Source organism: Condylostylus longicornis, unplaced genomic scaffold (assembly GCF_029603195.1).
Source record: "Condylostylus longicornis isolate FDR11 unplaced genomic scaffold, ASM2960319v2 ptg000044l, whole genome shotgun sequence".
In the NCBI taxonomy this organism is placed as follows: Eukaryota; Metazoa; Arthropoda; class Insecta; order Diptera; family Dolichopodidae; genus Condylostylus; species Condylostylus longicornis.
The window spans coordinates 7,736,893-7,750,806 of record NW_026578013.1 but is presented as its reverse complement, the minus strand read 5'-3'; the positions used below and the strand labels follow the sequence as shown (position 1 = coordinate 7,750,806).

Below are 13,914 nucleotides of genomic sequence, written 5' to 3'. Positions count from 1 at the left end.
TTTATGTGATAGAATGAAAAAGGTTCGGATGTAAATCGTTGTTTGTTTAATATGCATTTGAAATATTAAGTATGCATAGTTGATATTGAGCCCACTAAAGAGTCTATAGGCTAATTTTTACCGGAATTTGGTAAAATTCATAAAGGTAGGTGTTGTGATCACACCAAATTTGTCATGGTCAGATGTTGACGAAAGCTTATTTCTTCTATAAAAAAGGTAATTTTTCCCAAAATGTCTCCTATTTGTGCGCTCCTATAGCTCAGTTTCGATGCAAATCGTTTAACATTAAAATTTATACTTCATACATATGTTCACTTTGTGAATACTATACGTCTATACGTTGTGTTCCTCTGATTCTACATTTTTCATAATTTTTGAAAGCTTATCATTAATCCATTTCGGTGAAACCAGAGCAACTGAATGAAATATCATGAGTTCTGTAACTGGATGATTTTATATTTTATATTTATAACAATATCTACCGAAATAATAAGCTAATTTTTTTAAAATTTATTATTCTCGTATAAATTTTATACGAAAATTAGAAAGCTAAGAGTTCGTCTATGATCTGCATTTACATTTTTTGAGGACTTAACAATTTATCGTTAAATTTGAAGTAAATTGTATGTTTCTACTATACTCTTTCACTAAACCAGCCTGTTTTGTATAAAAGATTTGTTGGAACTTGTAAATATTATTAAAAAAAAAATAAAGCGGTCGAATGTGTGCTGTTCACTTTAGATTTTTTTAAAGTCCAATCTGACTTTTGCGTTTGATTAAAAATTTGATTGAAAATATTTTAACAAGTAGTTAAACAAAGTTGAACTTAAACTATTTGTAAGTGAAAACACGATAATGAATTAATTTTATATAATATTAATTATAATGGAAACTATTAATTATGATAAATTTTTCATGCTAATTAAAAAGTTTATATAGTAATTTAATTATGATACATTGTTCATAGATTTATACATTTAAAATTTTAATTTATTATTCACTTGAATGCAACATAAATCTGTAAAATTTATTATAACATGTTGTTGTTCGTTTGGTTCACTTAAAATATCTGTTCAATTTACAGGGTAATTATTATTTTTCTTATTAATTGCGGTTAATCAGTAATCTATTTTTTTTTATTTTGAATTTTAAACGATTTTTAAATTTTCTAAATTTTTTTCATTTATTAAAAAGTTTTAATTATTTTGTTAAAAATTTGTGGAGTTGAGCAAAAAAATAAAATCAATTTAACAGTTTTTTAATAATTTCTGTTGTAAAATTTTACAATTTTATGTTAAGTGCAATTTCACGCGAATTAATTTTTTATGTGGAGGAAATAACTTAAGTTTTTTAAACTCTTAAAAAATGAGAAATATTACTAAGATTTAAATTAAGTATGATAAAGCAAAAATTGGATATTGTAGGAAAATTTTTTTCAATCGATTGATAACAAATGGTTTGAAGTACCTTGTGGAATTTATTAAAGTCTACAATTAATTTAATTTAGCAATAATTAGAAATTTGTTCACTTATCTAAGGAATATGGTACGATAATTAACGGTGGTTAGAGATTTAAGAAAAAAATAAATAAATTTTAAAAAAGGCGTCGGTTAGAAAGGTTTCGGCGAGATCTAACACTTCTGTTTGGGCAGATTTTTGGAAATCATCCTTTTAAGCCTCCAGGTTTTGGTAAAACGTTTCAAGAAAAAAAAATCTTAAACATGGATGAAATTTTAGTATAATCATGTGAAGTAGTAAGATAAAGATCTTTGTACAAACAATGTCACATATTTTCTTCAGATCTCGCAGAGGAACGCGCAACTGATTAGCTTGTTTTAATTATTTGCAAAATCAGTGTCATTGATTATGGATTATCTCTTTGCTTTAGGCCACGTTAAGGAATAATCAGTGAAACTTGAGATGGAAAGCTTTGATGTACCTGACCTCTCCGCTTACCTATATCTATTCTTACTGAATTGGTATTTCACTTGTTAATTTATAGTTGCTTAGTACTATAAAATTATTTGAATCGGGGAACATTAATCCACCAGCACTAGGTGTTTTTGGATTATTTCAATTAATATTTTTTTTTCGTTTTAGAGTTAAATACCTAAAATGTTAAATTCTTAGAATGTAAAAAATTAATATTTTGGATTTTATAGTTTTATAGACGTCAATAACGTAATCTCAACTTTCTAAAAATAAACTGTTGTAAAAATAAATTTTTAATTATTTTATAAATCTAAAGATTTTCTTATAATTACTGTAATCTCTATTGTATTTACCTTTTGTATGACAATTACTTTAATTAATTTAAAATCTCAGTTTATAAACATAATCATATATTGTTTTAATCACTATTATTATTTTAATTTTAATTATGCATAAATATTAAAGTAAGTTGTTATGTTTTAGTAATTTCCTGAAGTTATTTGAATATCATTTCCTTATACTTTGTTGTTGTTACTATTAATTTATATAAATTATTATTTTATTAATTTATGTATGCAATAAGTTCTCTTTTAGTGTTAGTCATAAAATACCAAATGGATAAGAATTAACAGAATCAGAAATTTCAGTTTCAGTCATTGTTTTTAGCACTTTTCCAAAAAATTTTTGAAAAAAAAGTGCTTATTAGTTTCACTCTGTCCGTGCGTCCGTCCGTCCGTCTGTCCGTCCGTCCGTCTGTCCGCGTGTCTGTTTACAAAACTTCTACACCCTTGAAGATAGAAAACTGAAATTTTGAATGTATATAGATCTTTACTGGAAACTTATTTCCGTAGAACAAAATTTTTACCTATCTCCCCCCCTCTAGAAGTTATATCCCCCCAAAACCCTAAAAATGGCCTTTTTTAACTATTTGTTGAATTGAAAGGCAACGGCTTGCTTCCCCTAACGCGATATACTATAGTTAAATTTTAGAAAAACAAAATGGCCGTTCAAATTTACCGTTATCTGAAGTCCTATTTTTCCAAATTTTTGATGTCGTTTTTCTTCTAAACCCCAGCCTGTAGGAACTTAAATTTTAGGGGATATTAACAAAAAGTTCATTTTGTTGAAAGAAAATTTTTTTCCATCTCCACCCCCTCTCAAGTTATCGCCTCTTGAAATTTGTAAAATTTGAATTTTTGACGCCTTATATATCCGAAACCGCAAGCTTTTTCAAATTTCTATAAACACAAAAAGCTAACGGTAAATTCCATGACATTAAAAAATATAATTATTTTTCTTAACTCACACAATTAACGCTTAAAATCAAGCATTATGTTAAATCCACTTTTTATTAATTTTTGCTTTATTTCAAAGACGGCATAAATCGTTCATCCTAAATATATGCAATCCTAGAAATACTTTCGTATATGAATGAAAATAATTTTAATAGTGTACATAGTGATAGGTATATGTACATAGACTGTAAGCAGAATTTTCACTTGTTGAAGGGAAAAGTGCTGCAATACAAACCATTGGTTTGACCCAACTTTATTGTTTTAATTAAATTAATTAATATGCTAGTTGGTATTAAAGCTTAAATTTGTTTTATTATACATAATTAAACATGTGCAAAATTTCTGTATTATGTTCGCATGTATAAAAATTATTACATAACTTGTCTTTTTGCAAATTCTATTTTCCTTATGCAATTCCTAAAGTATTTTTAATTATTAATTAAAAACTTGAGCTTGAATATATGTATGTTGTACTAGAAGTTAGACCTTCAAATAAGCATCACACAGTAAGAAAAAATTATTTTCCTTACAATTGCAATGGATTTAAGAATCCAACTCAAATCAAAAATATTCGAAAATTATTTAATCAAAGTAGAGTACACTGTGATTTTACCGAATTATTTTGAAATTTCACATTCCATTGAGTAACATTTCTTTGATATTGTGTATTAAGGGCTATAATTATAGAAAAAACATTATACATTTTAATCGATATCGGAATCAACAAAAAATTTATCATTTTTATCAGATCTTTTCTATTGCTTTAGAAATGGTAAAGAATGGAATAATTAAAAAATGTTTTTAAGTTCATTAAGTATACAAACATTCTTCTTTTCAAGTACACACAAGTTGGTAAAAGTTGTTCTATGAATTTCTATATTTAAATTTAAATTATTATTCTATTTTTCTAATGAATATTATTCTAAGTAAATATTATTTATACTCGTATATAAATATTTTATTTGAAATAACAAAACTGTTTAAATAATAAAAATAATATTTAATACAATTAAAATTAGCATAACTAATAATATTTTCAATTGTGTATTTCTTTGCACAAAATACGCTTTAAATGAGGCACGATAAAAATAAATTTTTATATCTGCATTGCTTATAATTTTCTTGTCTCTCGCAGATAAAATAGTTTAGATTATGTTTTGCAAAAATTAAAATAAAATAAAAACAATAACATGGCAGTGGTTAAAAATTTTAGTATAGAAATATTTTAACAGTGCAATTACATATTGAATGGGTGTGTGGAGAAAAGTACTTGAAACAATTGTACTTTAATTGTATTAACAATTAGTTTATTTATTCACTGATAGAGCAGTCAATTTATTAGCAACTTAAATGAAATTAATTGTATTTCTTTTAAAACATTCCATTTGTTTTAACCTTTTTAGTATTATTATTCAATGCTAATTAGTGTTGCAGCATATAAACGGTTTTCGTTGCATTGAAGCCTTTGTTAGCAGTGTTATTAAAAACGCTAGGCTTGACTGGTGTAACCTTTTGTTGCCATTACAAATATATTTTTTTTTTTTGATTCTGAAATTTTTAGTAGATTTTGCCGTTATGTACAAACTATCAATGCTTCAATTTGAACAATTCCAACTATAGTTAGTTATATTAACAAATTCTGCATACGTTTCTGCATAATATGCGTGCTGAGTTAATGTTTGCTGTTTTATCACTAAACAGTAAAATGCATTTCTCTTTAGTTTGTAGTTCTGACACTGAATTCGCTGAAAAAACGACTACTTTCTAAGTTTTTTGTAATTTTGTAGTTTTAATTTTTTTTTCAGTTTCCTTGCAGTGCAGTGTAATTTTAAATTACTATACTTATAAGGCCTGAGTCAACTTTACACCTACACATTTTCGTTTGCCAAATAAAATTAAAAAAATTCCTAAAAAATACTACAACTTAATAAATAATTAAATTACAGATTTTAATCTTGCAACATTTTTGAAGAATTTAATAAAAAAACAATAATTTTTATGGCAAATATTTTTCAGTATTTGTGCAATTTTAAAATTAGACAAAAAAATCCCAGATGTATTCAAAGCATTTCTACTACGTATTATTTTTGAATATGTTAATTTTTCTATAAACGTCATTTAATTCATATTATCAATTTGGCAACCATTCTCATAAAATTATACGTATAAGTAAATTCACATTAAACCACATGACACGCAGGTATATAGCGCCTTACCAAAATAGAAATTATATATGAATATACATATTTATATTCCTATATATATATATATGTGTGTATAATACTGAACATAAAAAATAAAATTCTATTATCAAATTTAAAAGCCACAAAAAAAGTAATAAAAATTAAAATAATTTTAATCAGTTAATATTATAAATAATAATTATAATGTGAATAGTTTTCATTTCACACAAGTGTACACACTAAATTTATATAATAAACGAGTAAATGCGTACTTATATAAGTATTAGTATTAGTGTTAATTACAGGTCTTTAATAATATTATGTTTTATGCATAAATAATTATTTTTCCTATTGTTAAGAAAATGTTTATAATAATTTGGTTTTTGTGGTTATTCTGATGTGGTTTCTATTTATATATAATATTATTATAAATGACATAAACAATGTCAACATATAACATAACTTTTTTGCCAACTAGCATACTTATATACCGGGTGATTTTTTAAGCATAGATTCATTCATATTTTTTGTGTATAAGTTCATGTAAATAATTGTTTTTAGTACCTCATTCGGTTGGTAAAATTTTGAGATACCTTTTTCGGATATTTAAATGAGTAATTGGCCGGTGTACAAAAAACTATACGTTCAACATTAAGCATGATCGATAGCTGCCGGCGGATATAAACCAAAGATTTTATGTACTGAACATCTAATGTTAAGAAAGTAATATGAAATATGCACTAAATCGTATTATATTGGTGGTCAAATTAAAGATCCCGAAACGTGGAATTAGTTGCTTACCATTTATAATAATTTCTAAAATATTATTCATTTAATATGATTGTTATTGAAAATTTGGAAGTGTTGTTCTTACGTTTTCGTTTTTGCGTATTACTCGTAAAATAGGAAATGAAATTGAGCCGGTTTGATATTGACATTTGTAGTAAAATTACGTGCAAAACCACCCGTTATAAGGGTTTTGTTAATTATTATTATAATACATCAATAGCTGTTATATATTATACATTAATAATATTAGTATCATGTTATTAATATTATTATATAATTTGTAAATTATAATAGAATGATAAGGTTCTATTTTGGTTAGTTTTTTATGAAATTCAATCATAAATAAAATATTGTGTGAATTTGAACAGTTTTTCTTTGTTTATTAGTTTCTGATCTCTGTTTTCTTGTAGATTAAATATAAGTAGCTATAATTAAATTCAAGGTTAAGAAGATATGTACACATTTACATATGTATGAATATACTTTTATAAACATATATTAATTTTATAAAGTTTGAAAAATTTTAAAGATTTTTGAAATATGATGTAGATTTTTTTTATTAAAAACGAACAAACTCGAATTTAACAAATCTGTCACGTAGTTTTAATTACTAAAAGATTAAAATAAAATAATTACAATTTTATTTTAGTATTTAGATTTAAAATATTTTAAAGTGTGTTTAAAATTAATTTATCACTAAAAAATATATACCTTTTAGCGCGTTGATATGAGCGCACTCGAAAAAGGTTTTGTCATTTTGTTTTAGATAATTATTAAGAGACATTCAATTTTAATTATTATTTTTAATTGTTATTTGTGAATATGCAAAAAAAAAAGAATTCCATTTATCACTTTAAATTCATTGTATGAGCCCTTCAAACTTTTATTTTGATAAATAATAAGTATGTGTATGAAGTTAGGTGAAATATTTAATCTTTAAAGTGTTATTAAATCATTGATTGCCGTCTGATTTTTTGTTTATTTTGTTTTTGGTTGTAGTTGTTGTTACCTGATAAATAGTTGATAAAACCCTTAGCTTTGCAAATTAAACAATAATTATAAAAGAAAGCATCATAAACGGTAAGGAACAGATTTCAGAACCTCTGAGTTAACCACCAGTGTGATCCGATTTAGTGCCTCATTTATTTCTTATTTTCATCAAAAAATGTTTTTTAAATTTAGGTTTTTAATAATTTTTAGTATTAATGCACTTGTAAAGCTAAATATGTTTTATAGATCTGAACAAATTTGTATTTTTTCTCATACTTGTTTTGTATTGAAAAATATAAGCACTGCTGAAATCGCATTAAATCCGGGAATAGACGGGTGCGCCTATACCTGTAAAATTTGTTCACGTAGGTTATGCAGTTGACCTATAAAAAAATTGAAAACAAAAATGAAAAAAAGTTAATTCAAACCTCTGGTTTTATCAAAAATTTATCCAATAAACAAAACTGAATTAAATAGATTTAAGAAAATAAGTCAGTTTTAGCCGAATTGTAAAATATCCAAGATATTTTTAAAAATGTGGAGCCGGAAATATTTTTTAATTTGCTCAAAACACACACGCTGAAATATAAAATTTTTTGGAAAAGTTCATTGTTTTGAATATGGCGAACTATGTGTAAATTTAATCAGTAAATGTATTTTTTTTTTAAACTCGAAATATTCTAACTTGAATTATTTATTTTGCAAAATGACAGTAAAAACGTATACGTATATTAATGAACATGTGTTTGTAAAATTCAATTTACCTCAAAATGTTTGCTGGTTTTTACTGAATTTCTACTTATAAGTACATGATAATTATGGTTAAATTTCTCGAATTTTCAATAATTTCAGAATATTAATTTAAGTTACTATGCTTCTATTATTAAAAGTAATAATATGTTAAGAATTGTTATACAAAGAATTCAAAATTTTGTTTATTTTTCATAGAATAATATTTTTTTGTTGATTTTGAAACACTTAGAGAAATTGCAATAATGTATTTGCATAAATATGAAACTTAAGTACATGATTATAAGTGAAATTTCAAAACTTACATAATGAAAATTGTTAAGTATATTTCAAAACAACTTGTAAAGTAAATATTATTCTGTTAATAAATTATTGTGGCATCAATTATAGGCAATAGTGTGGAAAAGTTTAACACATTCGACATTTTGATGTTAAACAACTTTGAAATTTTAATGGTAGTTTATGCAGGAACAAGTAATTTTTAATGAACAATTGTAAAAGACTACAAAATTAATCACTTTGTAGATAAATTATGCATTTTAACGTCGGGTAGGATGAAGACAAGGCTAGATGAGATCGAAAATTTATGTCAGAAATTCAAACTAGTTTCTTGAAAAAACTAATCAGCCGACTTATTGGATATGCAGTGGTAATCTAATTGACAAGATATGGTACGTTCGTGTTAATTGGAGTGAATTAAATGGAATAATTTTCTAAAATTCCAAAGTTACAAGAATGCTATGAATAAAGATTTTCTATTTATTGATTGCTATAAAGGATGGTATGCCTTACCATTATAATTTGCACATTATAACCGACAAACTAATTTTATTTCGCAAGAACAGTAGTCGAAAACTGAACTAATTGTTCAAATATTATTGTAGTACATCGAAATGTATAAATACAATTTATAGAGTTCTAATGAATATATCAACTTGTTTTACTAATATTCTTAAATAGTGACCCTTAAAATTTCACAGCAACACAACCATTTTTAAAGGAGAGCAGTTGACCATCAGAAAATTAACCAGAAAACTATGCAATTTGGTGAAAATTTTGTTTTTAAATTTAAAATATAAGTATAGATTTCACTTTTATAATTAAATAATTATTATTTTTCCAGCTTATGTACATACTTACATGTGTTTTCATAAAGCATAAATTTAAATTCTTGCAATGAAATTATTTTTAAAACATAATAATTTTATTTTTTTTGCAATCCCATATTGACCTTATAATTTTTTTATTAATGTTATCATAAGAATTTTATAATTGAATTCGATAAATTTTTCAAATGCACTTCAGAATTATTTATTGAAGCGTATATATATATATATATATATTCATGTACATTTATACATAAATTTGATCAATTAATATTGAACATAACAAATGAATTTAATCAATTATTATTAAATTGAAAGCTTTAAAACTGAACAATTCATTAAATATGAACTATTTAAGAATAAATATACTTACATATACATACATACAGTATAAATAACTACTATTTAAACATTTTTAACAAGTTTAGGAAAAACTTGAGATTATAGAGTTGAAATAATAGAAAAAATAGAGTTGACCTTGTCGACTATGTTTTCAATATTTTCTAAGATATGACCAAACTACTATTGAAGTTGTATGGCAGCTACCAGAAAGAGTTTGACAATTTCAATATGTTTTTCAAACATATCGGCCCTACTTATATATTTACTTGTGCGAAATCTCAATACCACAACTATAGTTTCTAAGATATAGTCAAATAAATTTTGAAGTTGTATGGCATTGACTCGGACCAGTACCCCGATCATACCCAATTTAAATAAGGTTTTGGAATTTATCATAATAAATCATTTGTGAAAATTTGGTGAACTTAGCTCAATTAGTTTTTGAGCTGTCGTTGGGACGGGCGGACGGTTAAAATTAAATTAAGTCAGAATTCGACGCTGATCAAAAATAAACTCTGGAGTCTATATCTCAGAGCATTATTTCTTAGCGTTACAAACGGTAAGGTAAATTTAGTATATCCTTCGAACATACAAGTATAAAAATGGAGTAATTGTTAAAGATTAAGTAATAAAAAGAAAAGTTATTGAAATAAAACTTTTAGAATACAAAAATAATTCTAAACAAAGAACTGGTAACTTGTTATTAAATTTAGAATACATTTTATTAAATATTTTTTAGTCTCGGATTTAAACAATTAATTATGGGTTAAATTCTAAGTTTAATTTAATCTTGATCAATAATGTAGTCACTTATAAAATCGACTGCATTATATTGGCTAAATAAAATGAAAGGGAAAATATTTGCACTGTTTAAGCTAATTGGATGTTAAATTGTATGGATTATTAAAATATTTCATGTGAAATCAACCGTTTCAGAAATTGAAATAGAACTAAGAATTTATTTTTTAAAAAATGATTAATTAAATATATAAGTACATATAATAACTGTTATACTATTATTATATTTCTTGGTTTTTTTTATAACTTTACCACGATTTGTATTAATTGGTTTTTGATATGAAATTAAATGAATAAAATAAGAAATTATAAGAACCAAAGGATTAGAAAATTACATTTTTACTTATACAAGTGTTTTAAGATTTTTATTCGATTTAAGTTTGTGGTACATTTTATTAGAAAGCAAATTAATTTTGCAGACTTATTATTAATTATACTAGAATATATGCACGAAATTTTCTGTAATTTAAAAATGAATTTTGACAAATAACTTAGTTTTCTCTACCTTTAGCTTATTACGAAATGTTCAGTTAATATTAAGGTTATTTATTCATCACTCTGATCAAATAATTAAGAGAATTCTCATTTTTCAATGAAATATCCAAATTTTGAAAATAAATTATTTTTTTCCTCAATAGACTTTTGAAATATCTAAATAATCATGATCTTTTTCCGTGTAAAAAAGGTTGATAAAATTTCATTTTTATTGTATGAGTCTTTGTTTAGTAGCTTATATTTCCTCTCCGGAGATATTTTCGACAGAAAATTCGTTCATAAGAATTCAGGAAGTATAATTAAATTTTCAAAACTCAAATATTTTAAAGTTAACACTCATCTTTTTTGATGTTTTGCATTTCTCTCATTTTTTTTTTCTTATCGAAATTAAATTTTATTATTTACATATTCAAATTTATTTTATTTTACGAAAAGAGGCAGTAATCTACTTATATTTTGCTTGTTATTCAAAACTGTCACAAGAAACTACAGACTTGCTGTATATGTTTTCCATTTAATAATTTCTACCACGTTTTTCACCTCGACATCATTTCTTGAACCAAATTTTTTTAACAATTTTTTTTTTGCAAAATTATTTTTCGAGTATTGATGAAGCATCTGTCACATTTATTTCAATAAATTATTCAAATATGAAAATATAAAGAGAGAAGAAATTGAAAGAGAGGGTGACAAGACAGTAACAAAATGTATGGTGTGTTGAAAATTCGACAATGGTGATGTGTCAATTTTACATAAACTACATCAATATTTTTATTATTCCTAAAATATCATAATAAATAAGATTTATTCTTAAAAAATGTAACTTTAAAAAAATCATCATAAAAAATTATTCTAAAAATCGTTTTCAAAAAAATTTCTGCAATTTTCATTTTTATGATTTCATTGAAAACAAAATTTTTATGTTACCTAAATAATAATCAAACAAAAAAAAAGAAACGGAAATTTTCCACAAAATTTTCCATAACAGTTTTCTTCATTCTCTTTCTTCCTTCTTCCTTCTTGTTTACTGTTTCTGAACTAAAAGTATTATATGAATCTGACATTTAATAATGGATCACCATTAACTTTACTATTATCAGATATGAAAGTTAAGGTTATATTACACAAAATATTTTGAATAGATTTTAAATAAAGTATGGGTAAGAGAAGGTGCGATCATTGTTATGTAACGATGTGGGTCTATAGTGTAAAAAAGGTAAAATTTACATTTTCATTTTATTTTTTTTTTTGTTTTCTCAATTCATTTTTACCTCTATTTAAAGTGTAATTGTGCGTAAAGTTGAACATCAAATCAAATTTTACCCAGAGGAATTTTATTCTTACATAAATTTAACTAAGTATACGAAATAATAATAAATAAATATGTGGAAAATTGAAAAGAAGAAATATTTTTGGTATAGGAGTAATATGGTATATAAAACTATATTTAAGTATACTTTTGGTTACTACTTAAATATATCTTTTTATTTTTTGGAAACTGAAAAGTTTTCCTTTCAGAATAAAGCAAACCAAAAAATAACTGTTAAAGAAATTTTAGTTATGTAATATCAAATGTTCTGTAACATGTAACTTTTTTATACATTATATACAAATATTGGATTGAAAAACAGAATTACCACCTCATTTTATAAAATTTACACCTGGTAATGTTTTTCTTGTAATTTTCTGCTTTAACTTTTCTTCGTGTTGTATAGACAGGATGTGAGTAAAGTCGGTAAATATTGGAGGGTATAAGAAGAGTATAAACGGAAGTATAAAAATGTGAGATGAATTAAATTTTTATGTTCTTAATGTTAATGTGGAAATTTTGATATTTCAGTTGGTGTTGTGAAAAATTTTTTATTAATAAGAAAATGGAGCGTTAATTTTATGAAGATTTTTCTTGATTTTAGGATTTTGATGGTTATTGTTATAGAATATTTTAAAGAATTGAATATTTTTGTGAATTTAGAAAAAATGAGGTGTAAATTTCCAGTATATAAGCTGTAAATTATTGATTATTTAGTAATAGACAAAAGTAAATATTCTACTGCATTGGGAAATCATTAGAATTAAGAAAAAAATGTAAAATTTTTTACATAACATAAAATTTGAGTTTTACACTTAATTTTGAAATAAATTTCAAATATAAATTCAAAAGTTTCCTTACGACAAGAGTTTGTTTTTGCAACATGAATTCGATATTTAAGGAAAAGCCCATTATTTAATAAATTAATAATTGTTCATTGAAATCTATTGCCATATAATCTTTATTTTGTCTGCATAATACGAGCACTTTTGATTATTTTCTAGAAAATTTAAAGATTATTTACATTTAAGTGAATAATAATTGATATCTTGTCTAATTTAGAATTATTTAGCACAATAATTTCCAGTCAATTAAATTTAAGGCAAATTTTTAATTTATTCATACGAAATTTCACTTTAACTCGGTTAATTTGAAGTGAAATGTACCAAATTGAAACTATGATGCTAAAATTATTTTTATTTTCAAACATAATTTATTTAAATTAACATTTATAAGTATACCCTATATTATATGCAAGTCTGTTAAAATATTGAGAATTCAATGATAAGTGATTAATTTATGATAATTTTATTCAAATTAATTCTTTTTCAATTTGAAAAAGTAATTTTCAAATACCATCAAGTTAAGATTTATAAAAATAATTTCAAATTGAATTTAAAAAAAAAATAGAATTGGTGAAGATTTTTTTTCTTAAGCACAATAGAACTTGAAATTATGAAAAATGAAATTTGAATTGAAAATTGATTTTATTCAGCGATAGTATAGTAAATAATATTAACATTTGCGAAATGATTTTAATGGATTATCGTAATTACAGCATATTGGCAATTGTAATGGTCGCTGCATGACATTTAGCATTATTCAATTCAAACCACATCTCGGCCGAACGTATTCATATTTTATCATTTGTATTTTCAAATATAAGAAAGCAAGAACACTATTGTACAACTCACATTTGTAATTTTCGATGAACGGATTACCCTTAGCTTTGCATTTATTCAAATTTAATCATTATTGTTTGCTAAATATTATAATGATCTGTTTGCAATCGGCTTTATCCAATATGAAATTTCAGTAAATTCGGGTCATTTACCTCGATCAGTATGAAATCCAGTAGACTGGATTATATAATTAGACTGTATTCGCTTTAGAAAAAATAATGTATTACGCATTAAAAATTGTGA

The 13,914-nt window shown here is 24.2% G+C and overlaps 1 protein-coding gene across 4 annotated transcripts in view; it reads left to right on the top strand.

Moving 5' to 3' along the window:
• LOC129610460 (protein phosphatase 1 regulatory subunit 12A) overlaps positions 1 to 13,914 on the top strand; it is a 249,434-nt gene that overhangs the window by 42,607 nt on the left and 192,913 nt on the right. The window lies entirely within an intron of this gene.